The sequence below is a fragment of the Lepeophtheirus salmonis genome, chromosome 10, assembly GCF_016086655.4.
Source record: "Lepeophtheirus salmonis chromosome 10, UVic_Lsal_1.4, whole genome shotgun sequence".
Lineage (NCBI taxonomy): Eukaryota > Metazoa > Arthropoda > Copepoda > Siphonostomatoida > Caligidae > Lepeophtheirus > Lepeophtheirus salmonis.
In genome coordinates this window covers 18510821-18534751 of record NC_052140.2, presented here as the reverse complement: position 1 = coordinate 18534751, position 23931 = coordinate 18510821, and the positions used below count along the sequence as shown (strand labels likewise).

The window sequence follows — 23931 nt, the reverse complement described above, 5'->3', positions numbered from 1 at the left end:
CAAGAGAATATATTTTCTTCTTTTGCTAGTTCTAAAATGAGGGAGACATTTAAACTAATTATCGAAATACAAGAGATGATTTAGTCCCCTTGGTATAGACTTGGCAAACCTTTAGACAATGTTGGAGCTTACTCCTAAGTCAAGTACTCTCTTTACTGCTGGAATGGATTCATCATAAATTTCAAAATCATATTGGATACCATGAGTTCCATGCAAGGCAAATAATTTAAATCCTCATATATGCAGCTTACTTGGAATGTACTGCTTCATGGCATGTCGTCCTTTGAACGGAACCATTTATTCATCCTCACAAAGCATTTGATCCTTCTCAAAATTTCGAAACTTTATATGGAGATGAGAAACAAATGGTCTAATTTTAAAAATCTTGTCGTAATCTGGTTGATTCTTTGATGGTATTTTTTCATTATTCACTGGATGTAGACATCTTTCTATTTTTTCCCATCTATCTCTAGAAAAAGTTTCTCGTATCTCCTTTCCACCTGAAAACTCTGATCTCCAATAGTTTCTTATTCTACATGCTTTTGAAGACTCATGATCAGGAGTGTTGCAATGCATTGCTGGAGTTCTGCTTGTGTCAGCTGCAATGGTTTATATATGTTGATTTGTCTAGAATATATATTACTTTGCTCCACCATATAAGTGAGAAAAGTATCATCAAAAAAATCTCGAAGGTATTTGATCCGAGAGCGAACATCGACCACATCTCCAAGTTGTCCTTTCTATTCTGGAATGTATCTTCCAGAGTAATCTTTGATGAGTTTCCATGGAATTGTAGATCTATCCTTCTTTTTAGTGGATTTTGAACTCTTCTTCATCAACGTTGTCGTCTTCGCATAGTACATACGATTCAGTGTTCGCGTTATCTATTTCCACAAATTCCTCGTCACTTCCTATAAAATTATATCATAGCTATATATATTTTCTGATTATACTAATAAAATAACTTGCGAGGACATACTTTTTGAAGGGCAGGGGCAAAAACTATAAAAGAAGCTGGGAAATACGGTCAAAAAAGGCACTTATAGCATTGGGTTTCAATAATTTAGAAAGGCAAGGAGGCAATTATTTCCCTTCCCTCCTCTGTGCAGTCTGTGAATCTAACATTAGAACTTATAAAAAAATAAATTTGTCATCGAAATTGCATGAACATAATCTCAATATAGGGGCACACGCTAAATGTTGTTTTTTTTTTTGGGGGGGGATACTCCCTACCCCTTGTACCCCTATCTCCTCTGCGTGCGCCCATGCAATTATCTAAATTATAACCAATTATCATGGTAATGACTTATGGTCTAAAATATAACTTGTTGTTTTTTTAATAATCAAATTTATTATCAAATGTATTACTATTATAAAAATCATTTTCATTCTCAGAATCTGAATATACATCTTCTTCGATCATTTTTTCGACTTGGGCTGCAATTCCAGACTTTGGAACATTGCTGTAGATTTTTTTTGGTTTCATTTTCGTGAAGACGAGGAAAAATACTTTATACTTTAATAAGCCTTTCAAAAAGACATGTACATAAAAAAAAAAATTAAGTTATGATAGGATTTTAAATATTAAACTAATTATCCAGTCCTTGAGTATTTACCTACGACTGATAATTCCATTAAGGAGTTATGGAATTTGGAAGTATGGATTTATGACCATCAATTTTTTGACATCCAGACTCAACGCAGAACGAAACATAAATAACGTCATTTCTGAAGATAACCACAACTATCCGGCAAAGTACTTTCTATCAAAGAAGTCACTTTGAATCAAAAGTACAGGATAGATTAATCCCGGGGGAAAAATATTGTTTTTTTCTCTACGTAAAATAGATATTTCTATTGCCCACTGATAAAAGAACAATCATCCATTCAGTGTTAACATAAACAAGAATTTTAGCTTTAGTTTCGAAATTTGATTTGATTGAAGAGATTGATATTAGTCCTAAAATGACATTCCAGATATAATCTGTCAATGTATCATTCCTCAATTTTGATAATTAATTTTGGCTACTTAAAGAGATAATAAGAACTATTTGTAAATAAAAATTGCATTCTTGACGCCATGTTGAGAAAAATCATTCCAGCCTACATTTGTGTTGACAAGCATAAAAAATAAGGACATAGGAATTACCATACTTTTTTGTTTACAAAATGGATTATAATTTAAACTCAGTGAGTCAAGATTAATTACATTTATATTTTAAACTTTTTATTCGTAATACATTTCTGGGGGGGAAATGTGAGACAGCTTTCCTTTTATAAGAAACACGCTTGAATAAAATAACCAAAAAAGACTTCCCTTCTCCGTAAATAACTCCGTCGGGAAATAGCGAGGAAAAAAAACTACTAACAAAAACTCAAAAAAAAAAAAAAAATAATAATAATAATGTTTAATACATCATATTTCATTTGATTCTCAAGCAGCAGTCATTTTAGATATGTGATCTCAAGTGTGAACAAGAAACAAATTCCCTTACCATATAACTATATATATATACATTTTTTTTAATAAATATATTGGAAAATATGTTCGTATTTTTTGTAAAAAAGTAATCATCCTCTTAGAGGTAAGTTAATTGTGATTTACCTAAATAAATATCAAGGCTATATAAATTCAAATATCTCCCTCTCTTAGAAATGTATGTATAAAAACTAAATGAGTAGTTTTATATATTTGGTGCGTTATCATCAAACAATCCTGAACAAAAATTAAGAAAAGAATAATTCTTTAATATTTTTTTTTACATTATATATTCATATAGTTTAATTTTTTATATTCATATTTGAGTCAATTATAAACTTTTTATTTAAGTTTCTGGGATGATTGACAGAACCAAAGATTGTTAACTTTTTTGAAAACCTTTTTTTTTTTTGTAATATGAGACTTGATATGATTCCGATATAGTCGTTCGAACAAAACAGAGAAGTTAAGGACAATACCAATTTATTACTGGATATAAATGCCCTCATTATGAATGTATTTTGTAGTTTGCGATCATTAAGGGTATTTGCTGTTGTCTAAAACGTTTGCTGGCATTTTAAATCCAAAGCTTTCAGGATAATCTATATTACCTACAATTTATTTATTTGCAATTTTATTTCTATAGAGTGTATCTACTTACCCCATAAATTGTATTATAATAAAGGAGAGTCGTCTTGGGGGCATATAGTTTGTAATTTTTCATAACAAAACGGACAAGTTTCAGCGAATATTTTTTCAAAAATTCATCAAATGGTTACAAGAATAGAAATACTAAACACCTTAATTAAATACTACTTGATGTTTTCATAGTTAAGACAACAAATTTAATGGTACAATGGAAATAATATTATATTGTTGTCTAATTAATCTAATTTTCACGTACCAAATCCATAGAAAAATTGTACAAATCTACCCATTTATTGGGATTTTCTGTAACAATTACTTTAAAATTATGAACATCCACAATGCCAACGTCACATGTCAAACACTCTATAACATGAAATAATAAAATGCTTAATATACATCTAAAATGATTACATATAAATTAAAAATAATCCAGAATCCATTTTTTAAAAAAAATCCACATTGCATTTGTCTTGAGAAGGCTATATATGTGCAAATTATTTTATGCATTTTTTTTTGAAAGGCAAGTCTGATAGAGATAAAATTATTTATTAAACCAAGTGTATATTTCGTTGTAAATATTGGTAATTGTACGTCTTTAATTAAGGAGGAATTTTTTCCCCCATACCTTTGTTTAGAGTTTTTGTTCAAAAAATACTTTCTTTATATTTATGCCAATACTTTTCCTTAACTCTTGGTTAACAAATAACAACAACTTTCTGAGTTTATAATAAATAATAAATTTCAAAACATATGTACACATTTTATCCTAATTAATCATTTATAATGTTCTATCTTTTATTAACTTCAAGAGATTGATTTGTATTAGTGATACATTTTGGGTCTTAATAATAATAATAGATCCAAGCAGTTTTTAAGTTCTTTTTTTTTAAATATGGATATTTTTCATAACTTTTTTGGTTCTGGATATAAAAAAAATATGGATGTTTTTCATAACATTTTTGGTTCTGGATATCAAACTCCAACATAGTAAATTTGTCGATTCTCGAAGAAAAATACTTTTTTCATTATTATTCTTAGTTATATATATTCATAAATTCAAATTGACACGTGTCAAAGATACAAAATGGAATAAGACTTCACTTGAGATTATCAATTATAACTCGAGACTCGTGTTAGAAAGTTCTCAATTTCATACGACTCGATACGTTTATTGCTTTAAATACAAGGTCTTTATTATTTTTTGAGCATTAATTAAAATATAAGGTATTTTGCATTTAAACAATAGTTAAAAACCATGGTTTCGGTTATTTACAGTAATTCTCAATTGTATAGGACAATAACTTAGTTTGAGGCTCGTGTACCTATATATACCCAAACTCCATCACTCATTTTTTTGTTTACATATTGTATATATAACTCATTCTTCAACTACCTCCTTGACAAATTAAGATTGCGTATTAAAATGTTATATATGAGTGTAATTTTGAAAAGTCCTTGCAAAGTCCGAGAGCTGGCACTATTGGCGGCCATTGAGGTTATTTTTTAATAAAAAAAAATCTTCTGAAACAACAACCCCAACTTTTTAGCCAGATCAGTCGATTTCTTTCTGGTTGGCATGCGTTTGAATCGAGGAAATGGAGGGATTTTCAAAAATAGACGAAAAAGATTTTTTTGTGTTGATTAAACATTACTAATCCAAAAATCATGGATAAAATCCATGATATGGTGATGAATGGAAGATAAGTAAGGTCCATGTAATTGCTAGTACTGTGGCCATCTCGAGTTGGAACCCTATTTCCATTAATCTTACAATTACAACTGCTTAGGTGTGAGTTGGTACATTTTTGCGATGTAGAAGGACTTTTTATGGGGTAATCGTGAACATTTTTCTTGCAGCTCAGTTTTCAAACCAAGAGTAGTTTTTCAATATTTTTATTTTTTAGATCAACAATACAGAAACTTTTATTAATTTTCATGACACGTTAAGCTAATGGACCAATTAGCCAAAGGGAAGCATAGCAGGATAAACTGCTACAAATATAATTCATTTAAAAAACCAACCTTTATAATTTATCAAAGTAAAATAATAAAATAAAATATATTTTCACATCGATAAATGTATTGTAAAAAATGATTTAAAAAAAAAAAAACGTTCTAGAAATAAAGTTTAATAAATAAGAGACTTTTTAAATCTTATCGGGAAACTTTTTTTTTCCTTATTTAAAAAAAAAGTTTGATTATTTTATGTAAAAACGTTATATATTTATGATCCTTTTAATTTTAATCCTTTAAATTTAATTTTTTTAATAAATTAAGAAAGATTTTTACACTCAAAATTTGACCCCTCATTATAAAAGTAAACTGGACCATTTATAATCCAAATTAAATTATACTACAACCATATTTTTAAGCTATTTTAATAAAAAAAAAGTCTGAGCTGTCGCAAATTTTCGATCAGAAAAAAGATTTAACAGATTATTTTTTAAAAGTTCATATCGAATCTATACAAAGTATCAGATATTAAATGAAGGATTCAGGCTGTAGCTTCTACTCTAAAATTTTGCAAACTATCAAAGAAATTAGATTATGCAGCCCATAGTTAAACAAAACAGTTATTGAAATAATGGGGCATTTATATTCATTAAATAAAAACAAGAAATTGGTAATATAATATATTTTTATTTTTTTGTGGAATACTACACTTTTGTTGAAAAATCACATTTGTACTTACATATATTAAAGGAGATAATTATTTAGGAGAGCTAAATTCAATGCAGGGATATTATTTATCCTTTATTATTGAAATAAAAAAAGTACCGGGAGTACGAAAAGTCTTTGCCTACTTTGATGGGGCGTCCAATAACCATGCGTAACAGATCAGAATGAAGTAGACAAAAAAATCTTTAAAATACATTTTTTCCCATACATTATAAAGACTATTAATTATTTATGGATTTTATTTCCACCACCTACAAATTATAGGCAGGCAGTTTATACTTTAGCAATGTAAGTCTTAGATATCCTCCTCCAAAGGCACTTCAGAGGTTTTAAGATTAGTGATGTTGCTGTGGCAGACTCTACAAGTTTTGGAGTCAATATACTGCCGTATTGAAAAGTCCAAAGGATTTAGATAAGTGGACTAGGGAGGCCAAAGTCTTTTGGGACAATAATTCATACTTTTTCTCAGTCTATTTTATTGGTCTACCACTTCAAGGCCAATACCTGAGGGTTTCTCCATCTTCCCTAAGCTTTCTGACCTTGTACACTGAATGATGATTAACCTTGAGCATCTTTACATTGCCTGAGTTGTTACGGGTGGCATAATATAAAAAATGGCAATATTTAATATTTTCTATTCTATTTTTGTACAAAAAAAAAGCATACATAAATATTACATCTCCTTTTGATTAGTAAGAAATCCAGTTTCAGCTTAAATATATCGAAATATTTTTATCGGAACTTAAACGATTTCTCAAATCGTCGTCCTATACACGCATGTGCTCAAACCTTTTTTGAATGTAGCCACTCATCTACTATGACGTCAATACTAAAAGCGTGGTGGAATCTAACATATCCAGTTTGTTCTTTATGAGCCTTTAAAGATTTACACTGGACCACCCTGTACTGTTTATTTTCATGGGTTATTATATATAGTTATCAAGAGTCAAAATATGGCTCTGAATCGGAATTATATAAAAAAGCGTGATTCTTTCAAAGAAAGGCTCTTAAGGCCAAACCAATTGGGATTCAAAAATGTATTTATCATTTTAGTTTTATTTATTGCTTAAATAACAATTATTATTTAGCCGCCAGCCGAAAGTGCTGATAAGTAATGTAATACTACAATGAAATTTAACTATACATTTTTATACGTTAAGAAGAATGAAAAATTTTAAACTAGTTTTATTCATATATTTAAAATGTTAGCATGTGGTACTTATTTTTGAGGTTTCTTAACTTGATCCCAGCCGCAACCAAAAAAAAACTTCATTAGTTATTGATTAACGACCTAATATTCTGGGTATTGTATATTTTAGAAATACACCATCCAATCTATGGGCTAACGGTGATATTGAGGCATGTAACTTTTTTTAGTCTTCGAGAAATACAGAAATTTAATGCCAGATATGGAACATTTTATATAGATTATATAATATATAATGAATTGAAACTTATATAATTAAATGCAGGAAGTTCCTGTATTTACTAACCATTATTAACCTAGAATAAGAGACAAAATAACAAAGGTCAATCTTATTGATGGGTATGTATTAAATAACCACAAATATACAATAAAATACAGCACGGAACAAAACAGACATTTCATGCCAAGAACATTCATTTCCCATTGGCAAATGGAATTACCACTCTTTCAATGGTCAACAAACAACTTTCATTTATTGTTTATTATTCTCTTACTCTTTTGTGTTGGTATCACTGAATAAAATTAATGAATGTATATGCTCTCAATAATACACCTTAAGCTTTTGATGATAAATAAAACCATTATAAAAAAAGATTAATTTTTTATAACAATAAATAAATTAGTTGTATAAATGTAGAGACAATCCTCAAAAATGAACTTTGGTAGAATCGTATGCAATATTTATTGACTTTTGGTAGTTTTATCATTATTGTTTAAATATTAAAGAAGGCCCATCTATGTATAACTATTAACTAGTATATGTGCACCTGAAAGACAAAGAAGGACATATATAGTCAGAAATTACTCACATGTCGATCCGCTGAATCCAGCAGAGACTAAAGTTGTAAAAAGAATGACCTTAGACAAATGCGATACTTTTTGTAGAAAAAGCCTGAACATATTTTTTTTGCTGTGTTGATTATCATTGAAGAAGGAACTTATTAATATAGGGTGATCCTATTAAATATGAACACTTACTAATTCAATAATTAATTAAGGCTGCGGGATTGAAGTTAATTCATATTTCTGTATAGTAAAGCATAAACAATTGATTAAAAACAAAACAAACTTATGCACAAGTCGAGAAAATAATACTAGAAAGAGATCGACAAATTCTGATTCACGCAGTCCAAGAAGTTGGGCGTCTATAGGAACACCACTTAGACCGTTAGCAAGTTCGAAATATGAGAGAGTAAGAAGGGCTCTGTCAAGAAATCCAAACTGGATCCAGAGTAGTTAAATAAAACAGCCCAGGCAAGTCCCATCAATTCCATGACAGCCCGTGCAAGAGATCTGGGGGCTTCATACCAGACTGTCAAGATAACTCTCAAAAAAGTGGATGGAAAGAGCCTTATAAGGGTGAAGATAGATACCACTTTTGACACTAGCAATGAAAGAAACCCATCTCCTACGTTGCAAGATTCTTTTAATGAGTCTTTTGAACTTTTTTTTATACACTTTTGCCCCCCCCCCTCCCTCCCAATAGTACGGAAGGTATACAGTTCCATTAACCAAACACCAAGGCTCGCAAAACCACTGTCAGCCAGCATTGAGACGCCATAATAGGGGACTACATCCGCAGTGGATGCCATGCCTTCCGCCGACGCATGGAAGCCATCATTGCCACTAAAGGGAACTACATTAATGATTAAGAGAGCTTAGACACACATTTATTCATTTTATTACTTTTGTTGAAATTCTATTGTTAATTAATAAATTATATCTTCTTAAAGTTTATACTTCAAAGTGATCAAATTTTAATGGACTCGTGCGTGAGCTCATGGTTAATGGAGAAGAAAGCTGAGGATGGATGGAAATTATAGGGCTACGTTCTTCTTGAACATGGAGTATAATTAAGGATTGACATCAGAGTCATTCGAGTCTATATCTACTTGCTACATAAATAGACGGATTTGTGTTTATTTCCTTCTCTCGCATCAAGCTAAGCTTCTCTTCTCCCATACATTTTTCTAATTGTCAGTCTTCTTTTAATTACGTACCGGTAGGACATACTTTATACAACACTGTTAATCACTAAGAATAATGCTAATCTCTTTGAGAGCATGATAACAACTAGGGATGGATTTCGTATATTGTTTTTCTTTTTTTCAAACTGAGTAAATACCGCGGTAATTGACAATTGAATTTGAGCAGAACTATGTTTTTACACTGGTATTTGAATTACTAGGAAAGTATTTTTGTCTGAAAAAAAAATACATTTACTTTAACAAACATTATATTTTAGTGTATTATTTATCATATTAAATAATAATATTTAACCCAACGTAAATTAGTGCGTGCTGATATATCATTTAAAGATTTTTTTAAATTCAAATATTTGTTTATTTCTAACAACAATAAAGTTATTTTGTTGTTAAAATATTTTATTAAAAAAATTTCAACAGAGATAGTCGGGGTAGTGGGCGTACTTTTCTCAAATGCGTTAATCAATCAAAAACTATCATCCCAAAAAGATTGGACACAGGATGTATATGATAAAATAAGAACATACAATAAAGATGTGCCAAAATATGATACACACAGCATATTACAAAGATATTTCAGCCTTCCGGATGAATAAAACACCCCTTAGAAGAAAGTGAGAAGGTTATTTATAAAAACATTGTTGACTAAATTGTTACTCGATCCGTAAGCAATTTAAATGATTATCTCATATACGAAACCAAATGCTCAATAAACCTAATCTGTCAACCATATCCAAAAATAACTTTTACATTAAATATTTATAGGATAAACTGTCCTAATTATTGCCGCATAATCGATAATTGTATTACTTTTGTTAAAAATCTCTGTATTAATAAAATAGCTAAAGCAAAATTATATAAAAATTTTATACATTACTCATATCAGTTTTTTCTACCTTTATTGATTGATGTTCTTCCATTGAAGTATGTGCACATACCTTCTCTGCGTCATCATGACCGATTTCGATTATTTTTAGTCAGGGTGTATATCTTGGCAAAAAAAAACTATTTATGAAAATTATAGACAAGTAAGAGCCAGAGAGTCAGCTGAGGTATCAAATGATCATTTTATGATGGACATAATTCCACTTAGAATCAACTGGTTTCAAAATATTTGTTTCCAAATAATCTAAAAAAATGTTTTTATATAAACTTCTTTGAAAAAATTAAATTTGTACAATGAATACATTGAAAACATTATGTGGAATTTATAGGCCCCTGCCAGACTGGACAAGGTCGATTTTTCCAATATTTTTTAAAAAGTTCTCACCTACTCATATTCTACAACTTTGGGTAAAAAATTGAAATGGAATCATTTTCATATAGCTGTATAATCAGAAAAGGTGATATTGACCCTAGTAATTTCCTATTTGTAGTTCTTCATAACTTTGTGAAGAAGTCTAATTTACTTATTACTTAAAAAAAATTGCTAGTTTAAAAAAAAAGCCTTTACCAAATATAAGTCAAAAAGTGTATTCTTAAGTATTTTTTATATTAAATTATAGATCATTTCTGCATAACTACCCGAAGAACCTGGCGTTACTAAGAGTAATACCGCATTGGCGTAGCAGACTAGGACTTACCCGTATTATATATTTGATTTCCAATTAATTTATTAATGCTTGAAATAACTCCAGAATTTCATCAAAACTTGTCGATAAACAACATAATAATTGAAATTATGTTGCTACTTCAACTATGATGAAAATACATACATACACAAACTTGTCATCCCTCTTTGTAATTCCCTTTTTGAATTCGTATTCAATGTACTTTTTCCCTTTTTCGTTTGTACCATAATTCGTTAGTTTGATTTTCCTTTCTTTTCTTTTTTTGTGTGCATTTTCGAATTGACCACCCATATCTTAAAAACAACTTTGAGTGACAGGGAATTGATTTTGTTTTATGAAAAAATCAACTTATTAACGGGGAAAAAGATGCCCTCCAGAACCTAAGAATCTGGTTTGATCATAATTGAACATAGTCTAGATACATAACTTACATTTATGAACAAATTTTATTTTATGTCGAATATTTGTATCTGTCTCCATTTTTGAAAAAAATAACCTATGCGCTTTTATCAGCTGATACATATTATACTTACATATTATATTATTGTAGATAACACCCGAAAATCTTTTGTGTTACTTTCCATTTTTCAATAGTACACTTTTACGTAAGAACTTAATACTAATATCAATTAATATATTTTCTCTCTTCCAGAATAAATATTGATATTAACAGTTTCACAAATAATCTTTAATATGTTTGGATGACTGATGAGTACTAAACATAAGTCTTTAGAGCGTTCATTAATAACAACAAACAAGATTTGTTTTAACATACAAGTGTTATATTTAATTCAAGTCTTTATATACACTAATAATGATATACATGAGAGACCAATAACAAAAAAACAAAAATAAGCAGTGCATATATTTTATTAATACGACTACATTATTATTTCCTATACGGGGTGGAAACTTGAAACTAACACACTTGGATAGGTAAATGATATACTTAAAAATTCAATATGTATCAGTAAGATAAAAATAATATGATTTTTGATTAAATCGTAAGTATTTCTATTGTAAGTTTAATAATTTCTGCATAACAATTTTTATTATGTACTACAGTAAAAAAGATGAATGATATTTCAATTTAAAAAAATTGAATTTCGTTTTTAATTCATTTTTGTCCACATATTTACAATTCGATTTCAGAATATCTCAATCTTTTAGTATTTATTATATTTAGTATCAATTTATTTCATATTATATATATATATAATTTAATGTATTGCTACTACTCAACCAACTAAATTAATGTTCTACCAAGTAATTTATATATTTTTTTAGTTCTATGTATAATAGCCCAATATAATAAATATATTAGGGTGTGACTAGTCTCCAAAAATATCATATATATTCACAGGTTACACCTAACATTTTTTTAGTATTGTGTATAGACCTAATAAAGACTTTAATGCACTTTCCTTTGTCTTGAAATAAGTCATTTTGTAATATATAAATTAATACGTGGTAGTATATTGCAATTTGAACACTTATTTGCTCAATAATTAATGCATTTTGATTGATTAAAACTAATTAATGTTTTAATATATTAAAGCATAAGCAATTAGTTACAAAAACAGAACAAAACTAAGCACTTTAGCTTATATACAAATCGAGAAAATGAGGATTGGACATAATCGACAAATTTTCATCCACACACACAAAACAGTTGAGAGTCTCAAAGACTACTGTCTACGCCATCACCAAGTCCAAAACTTTGGAGAGGAAGAAAAGCTCTTTCAATCAGGGCAAGAATCTTCTGTATGAGTATTTTGAGTTTTTTTTTAACTCTTTTCGACAATTTTGTCCATCATAGAGGCCTGATGCCTACCCCTTCGAATATACCCTATGGGTGTATATCACAGGGAATACCAGTAGTCTCCATAATCCAAACACCTAGGTCCCCACGCCACTTTCAGCAAACACTGGGACGCCATAACAGAGTACTACATCTGCAGCGGGTGTCAGGCCTTCATCACCGCCTGGAAGCCATCATTGCCGCAAATGGTGGCTGTATGATTGATTATACTTACTCAGCTACACATATATTTGTAGTATTAATTTTGTTGAAATTATCTTATTCATTAAAAAATTATATATTGTTGAATTTTAAAATTCAAAATATTCATATTTTAATGGACCACTCGGAATTGCTCTAGTCTATTATCCGTTAAAACGTGTCCCAACGAATCGTGAATGAAACTTTAGAAGGATTGTATTGCCTTACTAAATAATTTACTGATTTTTTTTCTTTAATATCAACTGGTTAAATAATCAAAACAACCAAATTCTTGTAAAATAAATTTCTTCAACATACGGATATAACTGAGATGCCGCCAAAGTAAATCGTGTGTAAACGCTTCTTGACGAAGAAATGAGTATTTACAAGATCTTTCGAATTGTCTCCTACTGTAAGTGTATCATTACAAGATTAAAATGCTAAAGAAAGACAACAAGAGTCTTAAGAAAAAGCCAAGAAGTGCAGGAATTCGGCAAGCATTTAAAGTAAATATTGACCTTCATGGAAACTCTTATCCATTTTTTATAACTAGTGCTTATTTTTCAAAAAATTGGTATTTATCTTTTCTAAATTATTGGCTTTAACCCCCGACAATAAGATCTCTTGTAGGCTTTAAGGTATAACCCTTGCTTCACACGGGTGGATCAACCAATTCTCTTGGCCTCTTTGACCATGATTTTTACCTTCTGGAAGCTTTTGCTGTGTCTCTTGGGGTCACCCTGTATATAGTAACAGTACTTCAGTATGACATTTAGGTGTTTCTCCATGTTTTGGTTATGACTGTTATTTCTCGGTTAACTTTTTTTTTTGTTTAGAGTTTCTTTTGACAATTGTTTACAATACGTTTAAATAGTTAAAAATCGAAATATAACAAATGGGACAAAAATGTTGTATTTTAGACATAGGTTCCTTAATAGCATTGCGTGAGTTTTGACATTTTCTAATAGATATGAAAATCTTTAATAAAAATTATTTAAACATTCAAATCTGCTTCTAAAAGAGTGTTTCTATTATTAAAAAGATAGTACACACTACCAATACCGTACTTAGTGACATATTTTGAAACACTTTTCTATTTTTTGGTAATATATGTTAATTTAAAATTGGACACCAACCTTGAGAAAAATTAGTCTTGAACTCAATTTGTGTAAGTTTTGAGTTCGCTCGTTCCTGGAGAAGGAAAAATACTTTCAAAGGCAAATTCTTTCGTCAGATTTTTTAATTGTAATACTATAATGTTAATATATGTATACTTAATCAATGCAACTCCATCTGACCAATTACAAGAAAATTAAAAAATAATTTGGGATATATATTTTTTAGACACTGTGTTTAACTCTAAAATTCATATTTAAAAAAAATAACAGGTTCATTCAAAACCCCAATAATGGAGTTCATATATTTATTATCACTTATCCAAAATTTAATCGGATAAGTACTAAATTTTAATTTGTACAATATCGGACATAAATCCACAGATGTGTTGATTAGTCAATATACATGACAAAAAAAAAAGATTAAGCTTCCCTGCGTCAAAGTTGGGACATCAGTCTCACCCTAATATCCATCCATACTTTTTTTTGCAATTAGTAACATAAGCATGTACTAACTATAATGGTAGAAGTGAAACCATAAAAATCTAATATTTTTATTGTTTTGACTCAATTATTTAGCATTACTTATTTGTTTCTTTACTTCTAAAATTCAACAAAATATGGAAATTTTATAGGAAAACTTTGTTATTAAAAGAAATAATGAAGCAAGATAAACTTTGTCAATAAAAGTACTAATGATGTTTAAAAAACTTTGTCAATAAGAGTGATAATGAAGCATAAAAAACTTTGTTTTCATAAAATTTGTAGATTGACTTCATTTTTTTAAATTTTTCAGACCCACAGTGTATTGTAAAAAAAATCAAAGATAATTTTAGACAATTTTTGATCTTTTTGATCAGATTAGAATTAAGTAAAAAAAATCAACTTTAGTAGGTTTCTCAGTATTTGAGCGAATACTCGTGCCCCTTCGAGTATGAACAGAAATTTTCTATTATGTATAAACAAAATACTAAAGTTACACTTTGGAGTTAAATTCTTAAAATTTAATGATTATTTTGATAACCTTTTGATTTCTTATTCAAACAAGTATTAATTCTACCATAAAAATCTCATATAATAAATATTTTAGATGTGAAACATAACCAAACAATTCTTATTTCTTACTAAGCAGAAAATCAAGATTACAAGCCATACTATATCACAAAGTTTGATTTTTCTTTATTTTTGCTCGTACAATAAGTACATCTTTTTCTTTTTTGTGCAAACCCTGGTAAATGTCCACTGTGATGGTCCATTTTAACAGATACATATTTTATTTTTGTTGGTATAGACGATTGTGTTTTCCTTTGAAGCCCTTCATAATATTGAACCAGACTCTTGGCAGTTACAACTTTTTAGTCAAGAACTGATATTTATTTGGATATTTTATGTTATACACGATAATGCTATTTGCACTTTGTTATATGAATCAAATATATTTATGACTTTCAATCTAAGTGGTATAAAGCTGTTTTTTGATCCATTAGATTGACGTTTGTTGTTAAGCTTTACAGTTGTAGGACAACAATTTTGTGAACCTCTTGTTAAGAAAGAATATTCATGGTCCCACTTTATAAGTTTTGTCACTCTTATTATCTTTGAGATTATCATTAAAGTGAGGATTTTGAAGTATCATATACAACCACGTGAAAGTTGGCTTTAGGAGTAAATAAAGCATTAGACATTTGGTTATGTGATAACCTGAACATCAGCTATTAATTAAATGTCAAAGTCATTTAATGAATTGTCAATGTCCTCTTCATCAAAACTGTCTACTTAGTCTAAAATGCTATAAATTTGGTGACAAATAGAGCTACTAAAAAGGTTCAAATATCCTGTTCTTTGTGCTCTTCCCATGATCTATGTTATGATCAACTCTACAAACAATAACCAAGTATTCATACAAAATAGATATATATATTTATACATTTTACTTGCTCATCTCTCTACTAATAAATAGTACTTTAATATGAGTACTCTCAAAGAACAAGAACCAAAGATACGTGTCTAACCCTGATAAAACTTCTTTTTAATCAAATTTTTCCGGCAAAGGACTCTACTTTAAATAAAATGGTAGATTTTATGTTCTTTGTGGGATATTTTAAAGTATCAAGTACCTTGTTATACATGTTTTAAATATAACAAAATGTGTTTTATTTAAGGTACTAAGATTTTAAGGAACTAATGGAAGAACCATACATTAATCAAATTTATTTGAATAATATATGTTATGAACTGAATTACTGAGCATTAGAAGTGAGATTTTCATTTCTGAAGAATGAAAATGATGTAGTAACTTGTTAATTTTAAAAGCAGTTTATCGTTATCAGTCATAAAATGAGAGGATCTGCCTTTGACTGTTTCATTTATAGGACTATTTTTAGCTCTTTCTTTTGAAGGATCCTTCAATCATCCTTCCTTTCATTTCTTCTTGGTTTGCCATCCAAACACTTCAGGGATTGAACTATCAAAAAGTGATGTTGCATATCTCTTTTCACATATTGTTTTAGCACCCCTCACTCCTTGCAACATTATTATACAAACAGACAAACAAGCATCTTGACAAACAATGCTTTATTAATATAGATTATATGCATTGACAAAGTTTATCTTACAATGGAAAGTGCTATACTTATTTATAATGTTTAATACATATTCCCCATAAAAGTATCCAGTATGATAAGGGTTAATCTTATACACTATGAATGTGCTGTTCATATTTTAGTTCCTAAAAATAAACATGACTTTCTTTATGGCTCATATAAACAATATACGGTTTCATGTAAATAATCTTAAAATATAAAATAAAAATAAATATTTGTATACTTGGTGTAGCACATGCCTTTTTTTTTTAAATTACTATATTATTTAAACAAGCTTATTTTAAAGAAAGTAAGACTTTTTATATCCTATCTACAGGTATATGTTATTCAAACTTTGTAGTATTTTTTTTTCCTTTTTTACTTTAGTCGTAATCTTTTTATTTTAATATAACGTTAGCCTTTAGAGACATAAGTTATCATTTCTTTTTTTGAACCTAAATTTTTCTTCAGCAACTACAAAGAATATTTTTCTGGAGCTTTAAACACCTGAGTACAACAACACACATTATGAAAATATAAAAAAACATATTTCATATAGCATGTACCCAAAGTCTGTCCTAATTATTTCAAGCAGTAATAAAGTAATGTATGTTACAAATTGATCAGCCACATGAAGAAAAATAAGTTGCGTGAACGTAAGTGCTTTTATATACAAGCCTTACTGTTTTCCTAGCTCATTAAAACAACAATTGAAAAATCGTGGAGAATGTAAGAAAAAAAATTACCGTGTACATAGACTCTGGAGCCAAGATTAAAAGCATTGGTCAACATTTTTGATAAAGTCAAGAACAATTACAATGTCACCAATAACTTTTCATATCGTCTTCAGAATAAGAGAGCACGTTCAGCACGCACATCAATCAAGCAGTGAAGGCCAAAAATGGAACTACTCACCATTTTTTTTAGATAAAAATTAATGCAAGGCTGAAAGATGCATTGTTAGGCATGACCTAAGCCTCATATCAAGAGCCTGGCTCAAAGTTCTAGGACTGACATCCCAACAATACGAGAAAATAATTGAGAGTTACAAGAAAAATCTCATCACTCCAAAAGTAGGGAAAAATTGTGTTTTGGTGTTCTCCTGTAAAAAAGTACTTCTGTTGATGCAGGATCAAACACAAGAAGCCCCAGATAGTGAAGCATCATTTGCTGAACTGGGAATTCAAAACATTGATTCTTCCATAATGCTGGGTGTTTTGAGCTCTAACGGAAATATGTTTCCACTATTCTGGATAAAGAGGACTCTTGACATCATGCAGTACAAGAACTGAACTGAACTTATGGGGTATGTAATTGATATTGGAGTCAAGATAAGGACCAACGTCATACAATCAAAGCCACGGAGAAGTGCATCATAGGCGAATTAGGATCCCTGGGATTGTATTCCAAAGATCTTTACCCAACTAGCTCACAAAAACTAAACCCCTTGCATTACTTACAGTGGATCCGAAGACCTGTGCAGCCTACCACCCCAATTTGATGCCTTGAAGACATCTGTTGCCAGATAGTGGAATAAAATATACTACCGTGTATGACAAGTTTTGAACCCTATTGAGGCAAAAATTACGGCTAAGGGATAAATTTTGAAATACATTCCATAAGGAACAATTGAAAAAATTATCTAAACTAAATAATTTTATCTATTTAATATATAAATATTCTGTTAATATTTGATTTTCTTATAATTTTTTTCCAACATGTTTTTATGAAGGTGGTTAGTAAAGTTGGTAGAAAATAAACCATAATATAAAATATCTGAAATTACATGTTTAACAGTTCAGAAAATATTATAAAAATGACTTTTAAACTTTGTATCATTTTTTTAACTTTTCTATCCATTTTTCACTCATATATATTAATTAAAATGTAAAAAAAACTATTGTGAATATACATAAAGAAAAAATAAATCCATATTTTAGAATAATATAAACCAGATTGTTTGTTAATCTTTTGATTAAAACATTTTTTACTATATGTTTTTATTTATTAATCAAATCAGTGCCATTCAGTTTTGACGAATTTCCATGTATCATTTAAAATAATTGCTGCAATATTACTTTTCTTCATATTAAAAAAGAATAATTAAAGATACTAAAAGGAAATTTAAGGGCACAACTTTGATGAAAAACAGTTAATTAAATTCAACAAAAAATTATAATTATACGAATAAAATTAGAAAAAAGCATTATTATGATAATCAAAGTAACTAGTGGTGCATTTAGAAATGAACAATTTTTGATTTTAAACTTCTTCTAGATATAATATATTAATTAAGAAAATAATGTCAACAAGTTTAATAATATAAATAGATGTGTTTCTGAGCTCTCGTAATCATCAATGTACCCGCCATTACCATCAATTATGGCTTTCAGGCGGCGGGGGAAGGCCTATCACCCGCTGCAGCTGTAGAACTCTATCATTGTGTTCCAGTGCTGGTTATCAGTTTCTTTGAGGACGTTGGTGTTTGGATGACAGGAACGACAGGCTTACCCCTGGACATATGGCCAAAAGATGTAGTCCAGGTGGTTGGTATCAAGGCTGGGGGGGGGGGCAAAGGGTCGATAAAGAATTCATAATTACTCGGAAAACACATCAAAAATAGTCTATCAATGGAGGAGATGGTCTTGGTTAACCCTCACAAGGCTATTTCCACCCAATTTTTTATAGCTATCTGAAAAATCTAGTGTGAAATCCCAAGATCTGTTCTATGCCCCCCATGTACTAGAGGGGATAGTCTTGGGATGCCTTCTATAACTCCTCTGGGTCCAGTTTGACCTTTCTAACATAGACTTTCTTTCTCTCCAACGTTTTGGACTAGCTGACGGTGTAGACGTCGGTCCTGCAGATACCCAAATGCTTGGAGTTCGTTGATCACACTATAGTGTCATTTTGTCGACTTGTGTGTAAGCTAGAGAGCTCAGATAAGTTTTTGTTTTATAACTTATTATGTATGATTTAATATATCAAAATTACTTTAAAAATACTTCAATAATTTCTTAATGTTAAAAATAAACAAAAAAATTAATATTAACAAAACTAGTAAAAAAGGAATTTGAAAACTTGGTCACTAAATATGGCTACTTTTAGCATCAATCAAAGCCTTTACAAATAATTTTTCATCTTGCCCACCTTGAAAACCAGGCTCCTGAAGCACTTCTTAAAGTCCATAATCTTTGTATCTCATCTTCAGCATCTAAGAGATCTGAGATACTCTTTTGGATTCTTGCTCACTCATGATGGATAGATTTCAAAATGTTTATTTTATTTTGTTCATGGACAAAATATATCTCATCCAGAATCTTAAAAAATAATTAATTTAAGCTGCCCCAAATTTATTAACATTTTTTAAATCATAAAATTATATTCAAGCTTTGTATTTATTTCAATAACCCTCTGTATAAAGTATGCAATACTTACGTTCTTTTATATGTAGACTTTATAGGTAAAAAAATATCTCAATTTATTATTATATACTTTTTTGCTTCATTTACATGCTTATATCTTTATTTTTAAACATAAATAAATCGTTTAATCGTAAAAAAATATCGATGAACACATTTCTTAACAAAATAGAAAATCAGTTCAGTATGAAAAAAAAAATGTTATTATGTTTGCTTTTTTTCCATTTATCAAAAAGATTCAACGCAATTGTTTAATAATATACACGTATTAAGATATTTATGTTTAATAAATAAAGCGGCTGTGTACAAGGTTAAAACTATTTGGGGATCAGCAGTTCACTTCGAAAACTAGTGTACTGGGGATTGTTTTTGATCATTAGAAGGGGTCAGTGATGGTCAGAGAAGCGACGGTGTAATAATTTAATCCGCCTTTGGGGCCAAGAAATTCACCTGCACCACCCATAGACCAAGCTTTATTTTTGGATAACAGACGGGGTGCAAAATGCACAGGGAAGCAGCTGTGGAGAAATTTAACTGATATTGGGGACCAGCAGTTCACCTGCACAACCTGTGGGCCAGGGATTATTATAGGATATGATAAGGGGTAATTGATGCTTTGAAATCCTGTGGAGTTTAAACTGCTTTTTGGCCTAGTCTTTCACCTTAACAACCTGAAGGTCGGGTGTAATTTTGAAAAAATTAGAAGGGGCTTATAACGCTCAGGGAAGCAGTTGAGTTTTACCCAGGCCACACAAACACTGAGGCCCAAATTTTTCTGAACATCATATTCTTTACATAAGGGAGGACTTCATATAAACTGTCATTCGATCCTATATGAATACTCCTTCAATATCTCTTATCAATAATAACATATTATCCTTTATTAGATCAAAATATGTTTATGATATAGATAGTGACCAATATATACAATGAATGCATCCTGTTACTTGTTAATATAAATAAATATTCATACATACAGAAAGACAAACTTTGCTTTATAAATATGTCTTAATACACAAGTATTGATTTTGCTTCAAATACTAAGAAAGATATTAAAAGTTTTTAATACATATAAACACAAGAAATACTCTATCAATAGAATACGAACCCATTTTCGACCAACTAAATGCTAGTTCTAACCAATGAGAGTAGGGACTGGTATTTTAAAAGTTACTTAATGAATGTTTGAAGGAAGTAAATAAATATTTTTAAAGTAAATCTTTGAGTTTTACGTTATCAGATCTTCAGAAAAAGAAAGAAAGTTTTATTTTATGATTCAAAACGTTTTAATAACCTTTGTGTTGAAGATAAGGATGAAAATATATGAGTATATTTCAAAACATTATGTTGAAAATTTTAAAATGACTATTTCTATCTTAATAACTCGAGCTATCTTGGTCTATAATTGAAAAAGAATGCTTTTTATTCAGAGGATATTAGTTGTCATGTGGATTTGTTTTGTATAAACCCGAATTTTTAGCGATTTGAAACAAAAATGAAGGGAATAGCTTTTGTAAGTCTGAGTCCTTATTTATTTGTCCCAGTTGAGTCGAATCTTAGAACCGGGGTACTATCAGTCTTTGGGATTGTAAGCTCTAAAAAAGATTTAAAAAGAAAAATAAAGTTGAGTGATGTCATCCAGGACCGTACTTTTTCCGATTTTGGAATGATATGCAGGACTGAACTGCATCGGACCAAGTTTTAACTGGACGGGACTGCAGTCTTCAGTCCTAAATTCCTAGAGACTTCATTTTAAGTACTAATTTTTTTATCGAACAAATGTGGATGTTTCTAATTGGAGGAAAGTTCAGTTGTTCTGAACTAATGAGTAGCCCAAATGTGTCTTACGTGCTTAAAAGATCCTATTGAATTGAAGAATATATGTAGTGATGTAAATTGTGTGTATTTCTTTACTTGGCCAATGTTTTTGGAATTGGTAATCAGACGAAGGAATAGTATTTTCCTCAACTACTGTTATTATTATTAAACTCCAGAGTTGTGAATTTAATGTTCTACTACATTCAATTATATTCAAAATCTGATTGAATATTCGTGGGTGGTCAAAAAAGAGGGAGAGTCACTTTGACGATTTGTTGCGGAGTTATAATTGTAAGAAGTCCTTCTTGAACTTAGAGTACATAGAATTGACAATCGAAAATAAAGTTATTGTTGTCTATATTCTTGTAAGGGAGTGAGTGGAATTGTCCATATTTCCTTTCAACCATTGCCACTGCCTCAAGGAAATCTTATGAAATGTCATCTGCTCTTCACCAGTACCTGTTTCAAATTGTCAAGTTACCATGTTGATTTTTGGTCTCTTTTTTTTATGAAATGCCTAAAAAATGATGATTTACAATCTTAAATGTATGTAGATGAACATTGCGTGTATTTTGAGTTTTTATGAAACTAAGAAATAATAAAATAATCAAGGTAAGCAATACAATTTCCAAAAAGTTTTACAAGGAGATCAGCTTAGATTTCAAGATGTTTTATTATATTTTCTACATGCAGCATTAATTTTCATCCATAAATATTTAATAACTTTAAGAGACAATATATCCCGACATTTAAATTGTTTGTATTTTTTATTTTTTTTGGGAAATGGTAATATGAAAAATGAATATTCTTTTCCATAGCAGCTGGCATTATTATTTAATTTTTGAGTAGTGAACTCTTTTTACATTCAATTATGTTCAAACCCGGATTTAATATTCGTGTCTGCTCATAAAAGACAATGATAAATTTTGATGATTTGTTGCCAAATTATAATTATAAGTCCTGGATCCGGAGTAAAATCAAGGATCGGTCTTGAATGTCCTTTTATGTTTCCTTCTCCCCCTCCTCCAATGTCACAGCTGATAGTAGTTGATCTAATGAAACATCATGACCCTTTTATGTTTCCTTCTCCCCCTCCTCCAATGTCACAGCTGATAGTAGTTGATCTAATGAAACATCATGACAGGTAAGCTGTTTTCTTTGTAAACATTATTCAAATTGTCAGAGTTATCATATTGATTTTCGGTTTCTTTTATTTTAACAAACCTAAAAAACTCACTATTTTCATTACCAAATATATGTACGGACTAAAATCCCAATAAACTTTTGTGTACTTTGCTCTCTGGTACGTTATAATTCACATATGGGAGAATAATTACTTTGAACATGAATACCGTGTCACAAAGGGCAACTCGTATTGAATACTCAACCCTTTAACGCCCTCACCCAAAAAACAATCAATATTGTTTTTTTTGTTTTTTGACAAAGGTATTCATTATGTTATATCATAAGAAATATTGAATAAATATTCGGTTTTAAAATAATCAGAACTCCTTTTTTTCCCTACAATTTGAGTGCACTATACATGTTTTTCAATATCTAGCATATGTTACAAAATAAAACGCCTTTCACATACATATAAAAAAAAAACAATGCTAAAAAATAATTGAAATATTCAAAATTTTTATAAAGAATTTATTTAACTTTATTGATAATATATATAATATCCATCCTAAATAAATTTACTAAGGCATTAAAAAATATCAATTTTCGATAATATATTTATCTTCGTTTTATTTATATTTGAAAAATTATCCGAAGATCTCTGTTAGGAAATCCTTTTTTTTATCGTAGCTTCTGAGTTGGGTACAATATCTTCCTTAAAAGTGCAATACATTTCATAACATGATATACAGTCGACCCAAAATTAATTTAGTAACATTTTTTTAATTATTTTAACTTTGCAAATATTTAAAAATATGTTATTTATTAGGTTAAGACATAGTTAGAACATAAAACATACTTCTTTTTAATTTATAAAAATCGTGACCCTAAACCGTTTCTTATTATAATATAGCCATAGTTAAATGTACGATGTTGTTTGTTAATTTTGCAACTACAGAGAATTGTTTTGCATCACTTTAAAAAAATTAAAAGATGTGCTTAAATAGTAAGGTTGATTTACAAATTTCAAATTTGCAAAGTGTTGTAATGTTCTAAAAAAAACTAAAAAGACTGCATTCATATTTGTCTAGTCTATAATTAATTAGTTAAGTCCTATGAATTGCGCTAATCGATCTTTGAATATTACTACGTTAATTCAGCTGTTAAAGTTATATTATGCCCTTCTTTTCAGAGACGAATTAACAAAAGTTTAAAGTAGGAAGTGTGTGGCTAGGAAGTATAAAGCTGACGTATGACATATTTAAACTATCATTCTTTCTATTTTAAATTCCATTTTCTAC

General features: G+C 29.5%; 1 protein-coding gene across 2 annotated transcripts in view; it reads left to right on the top strand.

Moving 5' to 3' along the window:
- The first annotated feature begins 2415 nt into the window (after positions 1 to 2415).
- The window catches only part of LOC121125647 (dopamine D2-like receptor), a 161614-nt gene continuing 140098 nt past the window's right edge, over positions 2416 to 23931 (top strand). Inside the window, exon 1 of one of the 2 annotated variants that reach the window (XM_040720840.2) lies at positions 2416 to 2585. The gene's annotated coding sequence lies outside the window, so the exon portion shown is untranslated. The remainder of the gene's footprint in view (positions 2586 to 23931) is intronic. The other variant, XM_071891573.1, reaches the window with a different exon arrangement.